Raw genomic sequence first — 17,820 nt, 5'->3', positions numbered from 1 at the left:
AAATAGCCTGACATTTCAGGAAGCTGTAAGTGGTTTGGTTTGGCTGGAGCATAATGTAGGGGAGAGGAGGGACGTGCTTGTCTGTAACATACACATAGACACTTGATTATAGCTGTTCTTCCGTGATTCTCTAATTGCTTTGCATGTGTGTCTGGTCATCTGGAGAAGAGGACTGTTTCCTTGTGGCTGGGGGCTCCCGTCTGGTGCTCTGTTTGGCAGCAGGACCAGGCTGGACATCACTGACAAGGGCTGCCTCTTCAGATTCTGGGTTCAGCCACTGGCACAGTGAGTCACGGCTGGGCTGGCAGGGAGGCTCCGGAAGTCTTGGTCCGGTGTAATCCCTGAATCCCTGACTCTGAGGGACTCCAGCCCACCCCCATCTAGAGGTCTCTGCTGTCTTTCTACAGGCTGGAGGCAGTTTGAAGTTTGGGGCACCCCTTGATCCCACTACTTCTTTAGCTACTGCCATCCAGTTCCAAAGCCAATACCTCTTGTTTTCATTTTCTTTTACAGTATCATCCCACTTCTACTACCAATTTCTGTATTAGGACTTAGGGAAGTGGAGCCACTGTGCCATAGAATAAGGGGTTTATGACAAGAAATAGACTTCCCACAATTGTGGGAGGAGCTGGGAAGAGATGGTCTATGTTATGGGCTGAACTTATGTCCTCTGCCCCAAATGCATATGTTGAAGCCTTACCCCTACCACCTCAAAATATGACTGGGTTTGGAGATAGGGTCTTTAAAGAGATGATTAAAATTAAATGAGGCCACTAGAGTGGGCCCTGATCCAATATGACTGGTGTCCTTATAAGAAGAGGAGATTAGGATACAGACATACACAGGGGAAGACCACATGAGGACAAAGAGAAGAGTCACCATCTACAAGCCAAGGAGAGAGGCCTCAGAAGAAACCAGACTGGCTGACATGTTGAACTCAGATTTCCAATTTCTAGAACTGTGAGGTGATAAATTCCTGAGAAGTCATCCAGCCTGTGGTACTTGGTTACAGCAGCCCAAGCAAACTAATACACTCTGGAAGGGGAAGCTAGAGGATCATAAATAATCACTACGCATCTTCCTATAGATCTGATGTGGATGGAAAGTTGGATCTCTCAGGGAAAATCTAAGAATCCAGGCAGGTCAGGGCTGCAGACATGGAAATGTGAAGGAGGAACCCATGGAGAGGTCTATGGGAAGCCGTTGCACAGCTGCCATCTCTGTGGTTACCAAGAATCTAGTGGTAAACCAGTGACCACTCTTGGTGGTTAGGACTAGAAACTGGGAAGAAGAGCTAGGCTCAGAGTGATAGAAAACAGCACGTCGGAATCCATCAGGCTCCTCTGTATCTGTCTGTCACCTCCTCTGACCTCAGAAACCTTCAGAAGGAAATGGTTACTGCTTCATTTCTACTTTTCAGATCTCATTCAAGTTCTACTTTTAGCCAGCTTGAACTTGGGACCCTAGAGAGGAGGAGATTCTGGGAAACATAGCTTCCAACTTGACCCAGTTGACCAAAGAATTACCCTTTGAGATGCTCTGGAAATAAAAGAAAGGGAATCTGAGATCTAACAGGCTGTAGAAGCACCACAAAGTATAACCCTCATCATCTGCACATTAAAGGGTCTTCTTAGAAGTCTCACTGAAAAGAAACCCATTTAATTTTGATCAAACATTTCCCAAACTTCTTTGGTCACTGAAACCTTCTTTCTCCTGGGCATAGCAACTATTGACAACCTGGTGTCAATATCCACTCTCCTGCTCAGTCCCCTTCCTGGTGTGCCCACCTCCTGGACAGCTGTTCCTTCCTCCTCTGCCTCCTCTTGCCAGTTCCTGACCTGCCCTGGGGCCATAGCTTCTACCCCGAATGTTGAGCCTACCATGCTCTTTTCCCAGCTACCACCAGCATGCTGAATGGGCCAGAGCTGAGCAGTACTAACCTCAAGCTGAAGGGCAGACTTGGTGGATGACGTGTGGGAAGGGACCCTGGAGGAACTTGGCTGGTGGGTTCCTGGCTGCCCAAGATTCAACAGTCTGTCCCTAAAAATCATTATTTGTGATAGACTCACTTTTGAGCAGATTTCTTGCTAATCCTCCTAACAGCATCATGCTCACGCCCTTGCACAGCAAGATGCTTCCTTGAGTGGTGACGATGGCAATGGCTTGGAGTGGAGTCTGGAAGGGAATCATGCAAGGTCCAGGGAAGCCCCTGGGAATGTGGCACTCAAGTGACTCTCAGCTATCATGTGGTCCAAGTGCATACAATAGGAAGCCCAGCTGCTTTAGCAAATGATAGGGATTATTACTCGGATAACATTGTAAACAATCAACCAGATGTTTCCAAATCTATTGCCTCAGAGTCTAGGCTATTATGATGTTTACACTTTGTCCTACCAGGTTCTGTGGATCTGAACAAATAGGTTCTTTAATACTGAAAGTGCTGGAAAAGCTGACCCAGACAGAAACCAGAGCAGAGGTAGGCTCTGCACTGTGTATTGATGCTCCTATGTTCTTCATCATTCCAAACATCCGTTTAGGACTTTAAAGTGAAGTTTTACCTAAATCCAATCCTGGAATTGGAAAGATGAAAATAAAAAGACAGACGTCCTTCTGACAAGATTGCAGCAATTGGTTAGCTTGACAGGGCTTTAAATAGCTGTTACTGGAATAGAGCTGAAGAGTCTAAAACGAGTGCATTCTGTTTCTCGCCTCTGCGCCCCCCGCTCCCAGGGGTCAGTGGTCAGAAGAGCTATAATTACACCTCAAGTGGTTTTAATGACACCGGAGGGAATTCTGAAGCCCTAGGTCCTCAGAATTCCTGAGGGGCAAGATTCCCTGGAGGGGGCCCAGAGATAGAAATAGATGCATTTATTTTAAGCAGCTTATAATCTTGGCCTCTAAGACCACCTCTTCTCTACCCTTCAAGTCTGGGTAAATTAGGGCTTGGAAGACAGTGGAATTTGGATGGTTTTCCATACTCTTGGGGAAAACTATTCTGTGAGTGAAATTCCCAGTCTCTCCCTGAGGAACCAGAGTCATCAGAAACACGTGTGTGTGTGTGCGCGTGTGTGCGTGTGTGTGTGTGCACGTGTGTGTGTGTGTGTGTGTGTTGGGGGACACAGAGGATGCCAAAATGATCACCTGGCTGAAGGCCACAGTCCCGCTTCCCTTGGCTGCCTGGCTTTCCTGCCATGAGGCTGGTCGGGAGATCCGTGATAGGCTCTCTGGGGACTCCAGGGAAAAGATGGGAAAGGAGCATGACACGTGAAAGGAGCTTTCTAGCATGGAGTACCCTGGCCACGGCCAGTTCAGTCCTGAGCGTAGATCCTGGCCAAGCAGATGTATTTTCCAAAGAACCAGCAGAGGGAGCTTAGAGAGGAAGCCAGCAGCCTCCAAAGGCCTCAGACCGGAGCATCAGCACTTCTGATTTCCATCTGTTTCTCTCTTGTTTTGACACCGAACACATAACAAAGGACCCCTCCTTGAAGTTGCAGGTGGATTTCTGCTCCTCTGCTGATCAGAGGTGCCATCCCACTTTGGGCACCGGCTTCCCGGGAGGGAGCTGGGCGGCCTGAAGGAGAGCAGCCGCTCCCTTGCTCCACGCTAGCGAGTCCCGCCCAAGTGCGTGTGCATGGAATCGTGAGGAGTGGGACCCGGTGTCCCCACAGTGGAGGGACATGGCTGCCATGACCAGACAGCAAGTGACAAGGTGGCCTCTTAGGAAGGCGGCCATTCCAGTAGATATGTTTTCCTGGACCAATTTGAACAGAGCCAGGAGCGGGAGGCTCAGTCCTGCGTGGGAAGGATGACAACTTAGATAACAGGATGGACTTTCCGGCCAACGAGGGTGGGTCAGCGCAGGGGCAAGTTGGGAAATCTTTATGAGAGAGGTTTATTTATTTCATTATTACATTTTTTTCTTTTTTAGTTGAGGTGTATTGTATTATAATATACACATCATAAAATGGATTGAATGCACAAATCTTGAGGGCACAGCTTGATTTGTTACCTATGCAGACGCCCATGTGACACCATCCAGATCAGGATTTGAACACTTCGAACACCCAAGAAGTTTCCTTTGTGCCCCTTCCCACTCAGTACCTACCCTCCCACGATAAGGACTACTTTGACATCTGTCACTATTGATAAATTTTGCCAGTTGCTGAATACATACAGTATATTTACTTTTGTGTCTGGATTTTTTAAAAACCCAATATGACTGACGTCTGTGTGATTTGCCCATGTTGTGTTGGGCACAAGTAGTTTCTTCTTTCTTAATTCCGGGTGGTATTCCATTGCATGAATATACCATGATTTGTTTACCCATTCTTCTAATGATGGACATTTTTGTGGTTATCATTTTTTTGACATAAATAAAGCTGTTATGAACATACATTCATGTGTAAGTCTTTGTGTGGACATATGCACTCATTTCTGTTGGGTATATATTGAGAAATGGAATTGCTGATTATAGGGTAGGTTTATATTTATCTTCAGTCAATACTGCCTAACGGTTTTGTAAAGTGTTGGACCAATTCACCCTCTTGCCAGCAGTGAGGGCAGTTTTACTGGAGAGCTTTTAAACCAAGATTGTTACGGCCACACCTCTAGCCTGACTCTCTACTGTTTTTCTGTTTCGCCTGCATTCTACACTTAGGCCAACACCCTGCCCTGCTCATGACTAGAGCCATAACTAGGGAGTTACCTGGACAGGATTTAGGAGTACAGTGAGTTCAAGGTCAGGGTCAGTCTTGGTTAGTGTTAGGGATCAGCCTGTGACCAAGGAGAGAGAAAGACCATCTTCTGATGCAGGCACTAGCCAGCCTTTAGGCTCACACTTGCCTTTTTGACACTTGGTGCCCTTCACTTGCTGTGATGTCGGTGACCGGGATGCTGGTGGCTGTGAGTACCACTTACTGAGCCTCTAACATGGACCACTGTCTCCTCTAGTCCTCACGATAATCTGATGTGGAAGATAACATTATCCATGACTAGAAACTGAGGAAACCAAAGCTCAGCAAGGTTAGACAGCCCACCCCAGGTATACAGCTTGTAGGTAGAAGGGCTGAGACTCACACCCTCATACAAAACCCTTGCTTTTCTTTCCTTTTGTAAAGTTACTTATTCTTTGCAAATACGCATTTGGCACACATTCAGAAGGATACAAATAGGAAACACAAAAAAGAGTAAGCCATCCTTTTACCTCCTCTTTCCCCCAGTTTTTGTCCCAGATCTGATCACCATTACCAGCTCTTTGTGTGTTCTTCTGGGGACTGCGCATTTACAGACACAGACAGATATTCTGAATAATATTCTCCCCGCGCCCACTTTGCCGTGCATCTCGCTTTCTTAATTTAACAAAACATGCTGGATTGCTTTTGATTTAGGTATCCATCATGCCTTCTTTTTCGCAGTTGTACTATAATCTATTTAACCACCCTCTTTTGATGGACATGTAGGTTGTTTCCAATTATTTGCTACCACAATGTTGCACAAATATGCCTGCCTATGTACCACCTTGCACATGTGTAAGTGTATCTGTATGATAAATATCTAGAAGTGGGATCGTTGGGTCAAGGGTGTATGCATCTGCCCTTCATAATACAAAACCGGTGGACTAACCCCAGAGAATTTAGGGGACATCTTGGCACACTGTGTTTGCCAAATGTGTGAGTGAAAGAACCACTCCCCTTGGTCAGACGTTGGACAGGTTGTTGTGGCAGCTGTCAGCCACCAGGCACCAAGGCTGTTCCCTCACTTCTCTCTGATGGCTTTGCCCTTGTGGGGTTGCTTCCCAGATTAGATAAGAAGATCCAAGGACAGGAACCTCTTTTTCAGCTTTATCCATTACATTTCAGCTGTGACAGTTTGAGGCTAGGCTTTCTGAATGAATGTGTGACTGTAAATTAATTACTGAATTATTACCACCTAAAACAGACCAATTCATCAGGTTCTCCAAAGAATGCAAAAGTTCCTGGAACTTTTTCTACTCCCCACTCAACCTTCTTAAATTCTCCCAGAGTAAGAATAGGATTAGTTTCAAAAAGGTAGGGTTAGGAGTGAACCTTGAGGGAGGAGCCAGATGTGGGTAGGCATGAATTGAGCCCCTACTAGTGGGATTGCAGGAGCTGTATCAGATGGACGGCAGAGATGCAAGGGGGATGGGGGCTTCTCAGGACCCCTCAAACCTCATCTGCAGGTGGCTTTCTATACATACGCCCAGCAGTCTCATCCTCTATCCTGAGCCCCTGCCCCAAACAGCAGGCTGCAGTGGGAAGAGATGTCTCCTTTTCGAGGACAAAAGGCTCCTGTCAACCACTGTCTTCATTTACGTTGTGTTGACTTATTAAAGTGAGATCCAAATGTTTCATTGCTCTCAATTACATTTATTAATGGAAGCTAAAACTTCTGAGGGTGAAGCTCATTGGAACATATGGTCAACCTTCCACTCTGAGAACCTGGGGCTAAGGAGCACAGGGAGACAAGGGACTGAGATTTTAATAACTATTTGGTTTTTCCTGATCTCCCCTCCCCCAAATAATTAAAGAAAATGATCTCTCCTTCTTACATTAATAGGAAGGATTGGGCAATTTAAATCAAGAAAAAGCTAGGAGATATACTCAAATAATATTAAGAACGTCTATGGATATAGACTGTAGAGTTATTTCTCAAACTTTGCCCTATTTCTCCATAGTTTTAATACTCGATTGGAGAAAGTTGGTGGATTTGGGGCTGCATAAACGACTCCATCAATGCCTGCTTCACAGATGAGGAAATTGAGTCTCAGAAAGAGACGCATCCTGCCCAAAGTGACCATGTGCAGAGAAAGAGAAAGAGCCAGTGGCTGATGGATTGGGGTCCTCAGGAAAGCTTTTGGGAGGAGGTAGGTTTGGGTTTGGGTTTCAAGGATGGAGAGAATTTGGTTATGTGAAAAGAAGGGAGGAGGAACCAAGGTAGGGGACAAGGATTGAGCAAATGTACAGAAACGAGACTAGCTAAGATGTGCTTTGTAGACAATGCACATGACAGTGTGGTTTGAAAGAAAAGTTCATGCAGGGTGGTGGGAAATTAAGTTACAAGTGGAGGGTGGGACTTCAGGAGAGATGGCTGAGATTTTATCTTTGAGCAATCTTTTGGGGGTTAGTGCCTGTGAGAGTATTGGAACGGATGATCTGATAGTTCAGCAAGGTGTGGATTTCAAGCTGGTCCAACAAACATTCACTTGGCACCCACCATGTGCCAGGCATTGCAATTGGTACTGAAGACACACAGAGGAAAATACCAAGCCCTGGCAGTAAGGATCCCACCGTTTGCTCTGTGGTGGGAACCGAGGAAGATAAATTAGGGATAGACGAAGGTCTCAGGTGTGAAGAGATGTGAGCTTGCATCAGGATCTTTGTGGCAGTTATGGGGTGAAGAACAGATGAAGGGAGGATTTTGAACAAGGGAGCTAGAGGCCAAGAAATTGGCGGGATTTTGAGGATGAGGTGGGGAGAGGGTGACATGTATCAAGTGCTTCATAATAACCCTGTGAGCAGGGTTCCTCAATCTCTGTGCTGTCGACAGTTTGGGCTGGATAATTCTCTGTTATGGAAGCTGTCCTGTGGGATGTCCTGTAGGATGTTTAGCAGCATCTGGCCTCTATCTGCTAGATGCCAATAGCACTCGCCACCAATCATGACAATCAAAAATGTCTCCAGACACTCTCAAATGTCCCCTGGAGGCAAAATTGCTCCCAGCTGAGAACAATTTCCCTATGAGGTAGGTGAATTATAATCTCCACTTTATAAGTGAGGAAACTGAGTCTCAGGAAAGTTAAGTGACTTTTCCAGGATCCTTCAGCTAGAAAGGGTAGAAAACAGGTTTTGAACCCAAGCAGTCTGGCTGCAGAGCCTGCACTCACTGCAGTGAGGTGGGATGAGAGGGGGATAGAGGAGTGATTCCAGCTAGGAGAATTTTTTTTTTAATGCAATAAAATGTTTAATGAGCAAATTCGGCTTAGCAAATATGAAACTGGAGAAATGGTGCTGAGCCTGGTGCCTCCAGGAAGTCATTCCTTATCAGCGCTCTTGGAATGGGGCTGGATAGCTGGATGGGCTCAGCCCAGCACAGTACGAAGTGGTAACTGGTCAATCGCAATTCTCCCAAGCCAAGAACTCTCTGAATATTAAAAAGTCAAAGAGAGAAACATTTATCTTTCCATAAAGCTGAGCTCCCAGGCTCCCAGGGATCTGTTACTGGTATGTTGCAATATTTCAGGAGTGATTACCCAGCCTGCTTTGGATTAAAATGCTTTTTGTGGTTAAAATGTTGATAGGCTAAAACAAAAAAACCAAAAAACTTCTAAATCTGGAGATGATGTTTGTTTCTCCCCAAATCTAATTTAAGCCTCACACTGCCACTATAAAATCTATTGATCTGTCAGTTGGTCTCACACTGGAATAATGTAAAGTAAATTAATAAACTCAGACACCTGGTGAATCAGTTAAAAACCACATTGCTTCTCGAAGCATCTTCCCTGCCTCTTCCAGCCTACTTCATGCTGCTTTTAGCATTCAGTTATTTAGTTTAACAAATGTGATAGTGTGAATTTAATAGCAGTAAGTTTGAGCTAGGGATATATAGATCAGATACAGTTTCTGCCCTCAGGGAGTTCAGTCTGTTGATCAGTCTGGGGCAGCATGTGCATTTGTAGAAGGAGTGTAAGGCAGCCCAGGTAGCGGACACAGCACATGCAAAGACCTGCAAGCAGATAGAGCTTAGAGTTTTAGAGGAATTCATGTCGTTTAATTTGGCTGCAAGGCAGAGTATAGGTAAAAACACAGTGTGAATTCCAGGCAAGGTGCACTCCACAGGGACCTTGTTCCTTTCCATTCTGTTCTTTGTTTCTATTTTGTGGTTCCCCAGTCTACATTCCAACACTTTTCCACCTTGCTAGTGTCAAGTCCCCTCTCCACAAAGCGTTCCTAAGTACTGTCATGTTCCCTGAACCTTCTCTGACTCCTCACAGCTCTCAGGGTTCATACCCTAGATTGAGGTACTTTGAGGGCAGGAGTTGTGTCTTTTGGTTCTCTGGTTCCTCAGCAGACTTTTCAGAAAAGGCTGTTACTCAGGGAACGTTCCACTATATACTTCTTTTGGAAGTTTAGAACTTGAAGAGCTGGTGTTGCCCATTCTGGGCAAATTTGACTGAAATCCTACTTCTGGGGATTCTGGCACATCATTTGACATCACTCTGTCCTGGGTTTCCTCCCACTTCTTTGGTTGGTCTTTCTTGGTCTCCCATGAGACCTTCTCTGCTTCAGTGTAGGCTGGCTTCCCCAAGTTTCTGGCCTTGGATCTGTGGCGTCTTCACTCTCAACCTGCTGCCCAACCAAGCTCCCACCCCTTGATTTTAACTACCATCCACTTGCTGACAACTCTCAGCCCAGTCAAGAACTCTGCCTGCATCCCAAATCTATCTCCACCAAGGACTGCTCCTGCCCCTAGGGCCTCCAAACTTACCATATGCCCAATAGAATTCATCATCCTCACCATCCCACCTCCCCAAGCTTGCTCCTTCTCCTTCTGTATTCAGTAGTCTTATAAATGGCACCAACGTCAGCTCAAGATGCCAATCCAGGAATCTAGATAACATTCTAGAATTCCCTTTCCTTCCCTAAGCCTATCAGACAAGAGACTCCCATCAAATTACTTCTGGAAACTGCACCTTCCTCTCCATTTCTTTTCCCTATTAGTTTAGAATTCATTCCCTTTTGCTGAGATACCTGCCCTTAATTGCTCTTTCTGTCTCCATGGGAGCCCCACTATCTTTCTAAAAACCAAGACTGATCTTTCTTTTCTTCTATTTAACTTTTTCAGGCAAATTTTAGGGATGATATTTAAAGTCCTTAGTTGAAAGCTCAAGATACTTCATAACCTTACTTCTGCCACCCTTTCCAGCGAGTTACTGGATGGTAGAGACCACGGAATGCAGGGAGTCCACAGTGTTTGTGGAATGAATAAACATGTTTTGACTCTCTTGGATGTGATGTGACTGTGTTTTTAGCTTGGGGTTGGGTAGCATAACCTCCTGCCCAGCTTCACCTCTGGGCCCTGTTGTTCAGATTAACAGGCTCAGAACTACAACTTCTCTGCTTGTTCTGACCCCTCATTATCTGTCCCAGAGAAGGTGAATTTCCTGTCCTGTCATTAGGTCATTGTCAAATGTCCTGCCTTATCACCTGAGATACATCAGGGATGAGTGTTCTTCCAAAGGGAGCTGCCTTCTTTTTATTAACAGGCTTGGCTGATTCCATAAAAAGAGGACTTAGAGCTTTACTCTATAGCATTTGTGAGAGAATCAGAACCCTAAGAGATTTTTATTTGGTAGGAGTAAATCTGTCTAACATGGCAATCTTGCTTCACTATTTATTACTCTACTAGTAATAACAATATCTTATGTGTTAATGCTTCTGTGATACCAAAGTGCTTTCTCCTGCAGTATCTCATTTTTATTTTTGATCGTTGTGAAGTTGGAATGGAAGGTATTACTATCTGAGGAGCAGAACTTGGATTTGGACTAGAGTTCAGTGAACTCCCCATCCAGTGCACTTTCGACTGGGGCCACAGTGTCCTCTTAGGAAAAGTGACCTGCCTTTTGAACTCTGCAATTTCCAAAGTGGTCTCATGTATGTTTTTTTCTAGCTTATTTTATTTAAGGAAAATCTTTCACTTTCTGCCTTTATCTCTTTGATTTCCATCTCATCTTCAGCACTGATAAGATAGTTGAATAAAATAGTGGCTAAAGGTCTTTGTCTGTTCTAGCATTTTCTGATGACTCACAGAGACACTACTGCTCTTGTATTAGTATTTTAGGACCTTGGACAGTGCCCAAACCACTGCTTGGGTTTCAAGTCCCTGTCTTCAAATTCATACCTGAATTTCAGTCATGGTAGATGAAAAATTTCTAAAGATCTGCTGTACAATGTACCTATAGTGAACAATACTGTATTGTACGCTTAAAAATTGATTAAGGGGCTTCCCTGGTGGCGCAGTGGTTGAGAATCTGCCTGCTAATGCAGGGGACACGGGTTCGAGCCCTGGTCTGGGAAGATCCCACATGCCACGGAGCGGCTGGGCCCGTGAGCCACAACTACTGAGCCTGCGCGTCTGGAGCCTGTGCCCCGCAACGGGAGGGGCCGCGATAGTGAAAGGCCCACGCACCGCGATGAAGAGCGGTCCCCGCACCGCGATGAAGAGTGGCCCTCACTTGCCGCAACTAGAGAAAGCCCTCGCACAAACCGAAGACCCAGCACAGCCAAAAATAAATAAATAAATAAAAAATAAAAGTAGCTATAAAATTTAAAAAAAAAAAAAAAAGAAAAGTCATCCCCACATGCATACACTGTCTCCCCTACCCCTCAGCCCGGCTTTATTAAAAAAAAAAAAAAAAAATTGATTAAGAAGGTAGATTTCATGTTATGTGGGGGTTTTTTCCACAGTAAAAAATTCTTATCTGAGCACTTAAAGATATCTTTGCCACATTTGGGTACCACAAAGCCATTGCAACCCAAAGAACCAGGACAGAGAACTAAGCTAGCTCCAGAAGACAAACCTGCACTTTCAGATGGTGAGAGCGAGTTCTCCTGGAGAGCTCACAAAGCAAGGGCCAGGTTGCATGGATGGTGGACATATCTGGTCCCACAGGACTCGAGTTCCTAGGGCTTTGAAATACAGGCATCACCAGGCAGTGATAAGGGAAACAGGGCTTGGTGCACAGAGCTAAGGAGGATACCAGAGTGACTGTTCAGTCAGGTGATTCACTTTCTCTGACCTCCAGCTCTGCTGACCGAACTTTTACTCTTCAGAACCCAGCTCTGATGTCATCTCCTCTGGGAGCTCTTTCATCCTTTATCCTACAGTGAATCACTCCTGCCTAGGTGATCCCATAGCCCTTTGTACACTTTTTGGTTCTGTCTCTTAGAAAGAGGCAGTGTAGTGCAAGGTCAAAATCTTAGAATCTCCAATCATACTATAGGTTTGAATTCCAACTCTACTACTCACTAGCTGTGTGAACTTGGGTGAGTTATTTCACTTCTCTACTTCGTTTATGAAATGGAAACAATGATGATGAGGAGGATGTTGATGATGATACTACCTACCACACAGAGTGGTTGCAACAAACAACACGCAGAGTGCCCTGTGATTGCCATTGCTAAGGTTAGTACATTTTGGCCAGGATTAGCATCACCTACTTGAATCCCACTGCACTCAGCACGTAATTGGTTTAATTGGCATTTGTTGAGCCCCAGACTTTACATAATAGGTGCTCAGTAGGCATTTGTGGAATCCTTTATTGAACTGAAATTAGTCAAGACTTATACAGGAAAAACAGCATTGAATCAGCCAACCAATCAATGAAAATTTTATGTGCTGACTAAGGGACTAGCCTGTGTGAAGATTTATTGGTCTCAGTACAGTATAAAACATAGCACTCTCTATAATGTAATATTGGTGTTTACTATAATTAATAAATTCCAAACTCAACAGTCTAGCATAGAGCAGGATACTTAGTAGGTATTTTTGCAAATGTCTAGTGAATCAAATTTCCTTCCTGGAGTTTAAATCAAAAGGATCAGTTTACAAAAAAACCTAAATCACTCAAACCCTTTCAGGAAACTGTTCCCTAGGGCAAGTGGTGACAGCCCCTTCACATCACGTGCCATTCACCAAGCAACCTAGAATGCACTCTTCAAAACCTAGTGTCTCCCTTTGAATTTTTTTTAACTTAAATAAAATAATCACAGATTGACAGAAAAGCAGTCCAGAGAAGTCCTGTGTCCCGTTCACTCAATTTCTCCCAATAGCTACATTTTATGTCATAGTTGCATAATATAAAAACCAAGAAAAGGACATTGGTACAACGTGTGTGTGTGTGTGTGTGTGTGTGTGTGTGTGTGTAGTTCTTCCTTTGAACTGTAGGTTTATTTTACCTGAGAAAGGAGGGGGAAAGGCTTCATTGGCGATAGTCCAAAGGCCCCGTCATAGGCGCTGGGGTAAGGTGCCTCAGCCCCTCACATCCACAGGAGGCCCCTGCAGGGGGAGTGTGAGGAAGCTTCCAGATCGTCCAGACAAGCAGATATGCAGGTGTAAAAGGAGGAAGGACATTTCAGACCTTGAGATTTATGTGCTGGTTTTCCTAAACCCTCTCTCAGTTTCTCTTCACCTCCGTTCGGAGATTACCCGTGCACCAGGACATAATTCTTTAATGGATCCTCAGTCCTAGGCTGGGCTTGGTGCCTTCTGCCAAGGCTCATACACACAGCGTTTCAAGGGTCCGATCCACATTTACGAGAAGGAACCGAGGTAGAGCCAAGTGCAGCTGAGACACCCACAACTCACCCTGTTTATGAAGTTGCAAATAACCCGCTCTCCGGGGTGTTGGCGATGGTATTTTATAGGGGTTTAGAACAACTCATAAAGGACTTCTATTCAGCATGCTTAATTTTAAGTAGATCCCTAAATTGTAGGGCATCTAAATGCCAGTGTTCTCTGAATATTTATATACCTTCTTCGAAGAGAAAAACAGAAGAAATGGCCAAGACAAAGGGAAAGCCCAAGCTGCCATCCCCAGCCGCTTCAAATGGCAAGGTTTGGAAATGATGGGAGGGAGTTTTTTCTCTTATTAGTGGGGCTTCAAGAGAGATGTGGCAATTAAGAGCCAGGGAGAAACCTCATCTGGCAAAGAACATCGCAGCTGGGGGTGAGCAGGACCCACAGAATGTCACAGAATACACATTACCGTGAAAGATCCAGCATGTGATAAGGGCCTACTGTGTGCCAGGTTCATTTCAGAGCTTTATTTCATTCTCATTGCAACCAAATTAGGCAGATGCTTTCATTTCCTCTTCAGAGAGGGCCGAAGTAAGGCTCAATACCGTGTGAGCAGTAAGCAGTAGACCCAGAATGCAGTTTCTGTTGGCCTCGGGGACTCACTCCCCAAGCTTCCTTTACTGCAAAATAGGATGAGAAGAAAAGCAACAACCTGTAAGAATCAAATAAAATCATCCCCGTAAGCAGAGCCCAGTGCCAGGTATATAATACATGTTTGATCAATACGAACTCCCATCATTATTTTATTTAACAAGCACTTATTATGTGCTAGGTACTCTTACATGTCTCAAGTCATTCTGTCATCAGGACAACCCTATGAGGTGGGATCCTTATCATCTTACAGACGGGAATGGAGGTACAGAGAGGTTAACTGAGTCACCCAAGGTCACACAGCTAGGCAAGTAGCAGAGATGGGGCTCGCTGCTTCTGTTGTGGGTTTCCTGTTCTCTGGGATCACTGTGAGAGTTCATCACTGAACCTGGGGTGAGACCTGAGCGTGTCCATTTCTAACAAGTTCCCAGGTGATGCTGATACTGCTTGGCTGGGGACCACACTTTGAGAACCATGGGCACAGAACAAAGGCCGGGGTCTTCCTCTCCTGTATCCAGCATGGGATGGGCTGTGATAGCCTCCCTCCTCCCCTCCGCCTGGTCATGTCTCCCCAGGCTTCATGGTGAGGCCAGGTTTCACCTCCTCCTGGTGTTCATTCTGATAACCCATTTCCCGCCTGCTCTTCTTTTCTTGACTCTAGAGACCCCATGGTTACTGACCCTCCATCTAGCCCAGGGCCAGCTTCATGGGTGCACAGCCAGTGCAGTCACACAGGGCCCTGCATTTAGAAGGGTCCCACACTTGGGGTTTAATGCTCTGTGGTTGCTGTCTTGAAATTCGTAATAATTGACCTTTGAACTTGTGTTCTGTAAGTGAAGCACATGGGTACAAGGGACAATGAAGCTTGCACCCAAGGCTGACCCTCAGCTCATACGTGGTCCCATCTCCTGCTGCCTCCTTGCTTCACTGGGACAGGCCTTCAGCTGCCTGCTCCTTTCCTCCTAGTGTCCCAGGCCCTGCCTGGCCTCCCCTTCCCACCCCTGCCCTGCTCAGGGTGGCGACCAGCTTGCATTGCTCGGAGGAGTCCCGAGATGTGCTGTCACCCTTTGCCCCCCAGATGGGCCTGGGTGCGGCCACAGGGAGGCTCAGATGGGTGGGTGCCCCACAGCATCTCAGGGTGGGGCAAGGGGAAGCCGCAGCGTCACAGCATATCCAGCGGGGACTTGCAAGTGTCCTCCGTCCCCTTCCGTGTGGGTGCCGATGCATGTCCCCATGTGGAGGTGGAGGAAGTGCAGGGAGTGTGGCTTGCCGGTGAAGGAGCTGCGTGAGGGCCGGGACAGAGGAGGGTTACGGACCTCCTCCCGCCAGCGCAGAGCTTGTGCAGACCGGCATTGATGAGCGAGGCAGGGAACTCCACCTTACTTTCCGTAAAAGTCACTCCACAAGAGTCAGAATTTACATAAGTGTTTGCAGCCTAGGAAGGGTCCACATCATGGCCACGTGTCTCTGCAAGAGAGGGTGGGAGACATGGGCCAGCCACATGCCCAGGGCAGCCATCTGCCAGCCTCCACCAGGGGCACGCACGCCACACGAGGTGAGCAGGGCTGTAGCACAGGAACACTGTTCAAGAGGAAGCAGGTAGCCTTTTGAGTAGAAAGTCTGGAAACTCCAAAAGCATGTCAGGTATTGTAATGAGGAGAAAGGGATGTGTCACTCTGGGGAGAACATGTTTTAGTTCTTGCTGCCCTTTGCACTTATAGGCTTTGTCACCCACTAGTTAGTTCATTTTAAAACAATGTAGTGGGAGGGGGTGGGAGGCACAAACTATTAAGATGAGCTCAGAGATGTACTGCACAACAAGGGGAATAGAGCCAATATTCTGTAATAACTGTAAAGGGGAAGTAACCTTTAAACATTGTATAAAAATTAAACAAAAAAATTAAACTTAAAAAATAAAAATAAAAAATGAAACAGTACAGTGATCACCTACAGGTGTGTCTGTGCATCTTACAAGTGCCAGGGACACTGGCAAACTGTGAGCTCTTCCCCACCTGCAGAGCTCCTGGTCCAGTGGGGCAACAGAGACCAAGGGCTGTGCAGCATTTCAGGTGCTCAGCTCGATGTCTGCCTGGAGAGGTGGTGGGGAGGGAGACAGAGAATCTTCTGGCAGGGTAAACGGGAGTCAGGACCTCGGAGAGGAGGGGAACTGAATCCTGAGAGATGAGAGTGTGGTATAGAAGCATCAAGTTTTTAAAATCATAGAGTTTGTGGTGAAAGAGGTCTCAGGTCAAAATCCTAGTTCTGCTACTTGCTAGCTGAGTGACCATGGACAAGTTACTCAACTTTTCTGTACCTCAGTTTCTTCATCTGTAGAATGGGTACAATAAACCATACTTGGCAGGAATATAACAACAGTTCTCAATATGTGGTATCACAGACGATCCCATATGGGGCAGAGCAGGAAAGGCATTCCAGGTATGGGAAGCAGCAAGAGCACCAGTGGGCAGTACCGCAAGAGCCAGTGCTTCAGGATCGTGGGAGAGCTGGGTGTGGAGGTAAGTGTAGGGCAGGGCTTGAAGGCAATGGATCTGGATGAAGGGTGCTTCTGAAGGACCCTGCAGGACAGAGGGCTCTTTGAGGGGTTTTAAACAAAGGAGTGGCAGAGTCACATGAAGCACTGCCACCTGTGTGTGCTGAAAGGGCCCTAAAAACATCCTTTTGGGGATCCTGTGTCCTGGCAACTGTGGTTGTAGAGAGAGGTTGAAGTGAGGGAAAGCGCGACATCTTGTCCTCTCTGCTGCTGTTGACTTGGCATCCCCCGCTCTGGGTGGTACGTGGCAGTCGGTCGGCACATCCCTGGAAGGGCAAATGGTATCACAGCATTGATACACATCCCAGGAAAAGCCTCTAATGGAACCATTCAGTTAGAAGTGAGCCAAGAGCTGGCACAGAGAGAGAAGTCAAGCCCAGTTCACTAATTATACTAACTTCAAAACAAACAGAAGATGCGGACTCAGCACACAGCATAGGAAAACATCAACATGCATAAACAGGAAGGCATAGGAGCCATATGTTGGCCACGCTCCACCCACGCAGCTTCTCCAGAAGCCAACCGCTCATCCAGTGCCGTCTGCGGATGACTGGCAGGGAAGCACATATATGGATCAGAAACGAGCAGACGTATCAACTCTACAGCGACTGCCTTCACAGGGGCTCCACCTCTGCTGTCTGGGCTGCCTTGGGCGGTGGTGCACATGGCAGCCTCTTGGCCAGGTGGGAAGGCTGACCCATTTTGGGGGCATTTGTTGGCTTCTCTCTTGACAATCTTAGGGTCTGAAGAGTGCCAACCCTGGGATCAGGAGTTGTGGGTTTAGGGGTTAGTTCTGCCTTTCACTGGAAGGGGAACCTTGGACAGTGCAATTAATCTCTCTGACCCAATTTCCCTTAACTAAATGGAAAAAATAATGCCCACCTGACAAGTAAGGATGAGTCACTCATTCTTTCAGCAAACATTTCCTAGTCACTTACTCTGGTCCAGATTATGGGCTGGGCCCAGGAGATGGGGGATAAATAAGACAGACCCTCAAGGAATTCCCAGTCTAGCAGGAAAGGCAGCCCCATAAACAGGCGTTCATGCTTTTCATGGCAGCCAGCAGTGAATGTCTAACTCGGCTTGCGAGGCTACAAAGGAAGCTTCCTAGAAAGTCTCCATTTCTGTGTGAAGCAGGACACACAGGTCATGTGCTGAGAGCAAAGGGCATGAGGAGACGGTAGGAACTTAAAGAATAAGGGAAGGGTGTGGAATGACTGACGAGTTGAATTTGAGAAGCCATTGATCAGGGGTGGCTAAGAGGATCACTGGGACAATTGAAGGAAGCCGTGCATGTGAGAGCG

The sequence above is a fragment of the Balaenoptera borealis genome, assembly GCF_965194805.1.
Source record: "Balaenoptera borealis genome assembly, chromosome: 5".
Taxonomy (NCBI): Eukaryota; Metazoa; Chordata; class Mammalia; order Artiodactyla; family Balaenopteridae; genus Balaenoptera; species Balaenoptera borealis.
Note: the sequence above shows the minus strand (reverse complement) of the source record.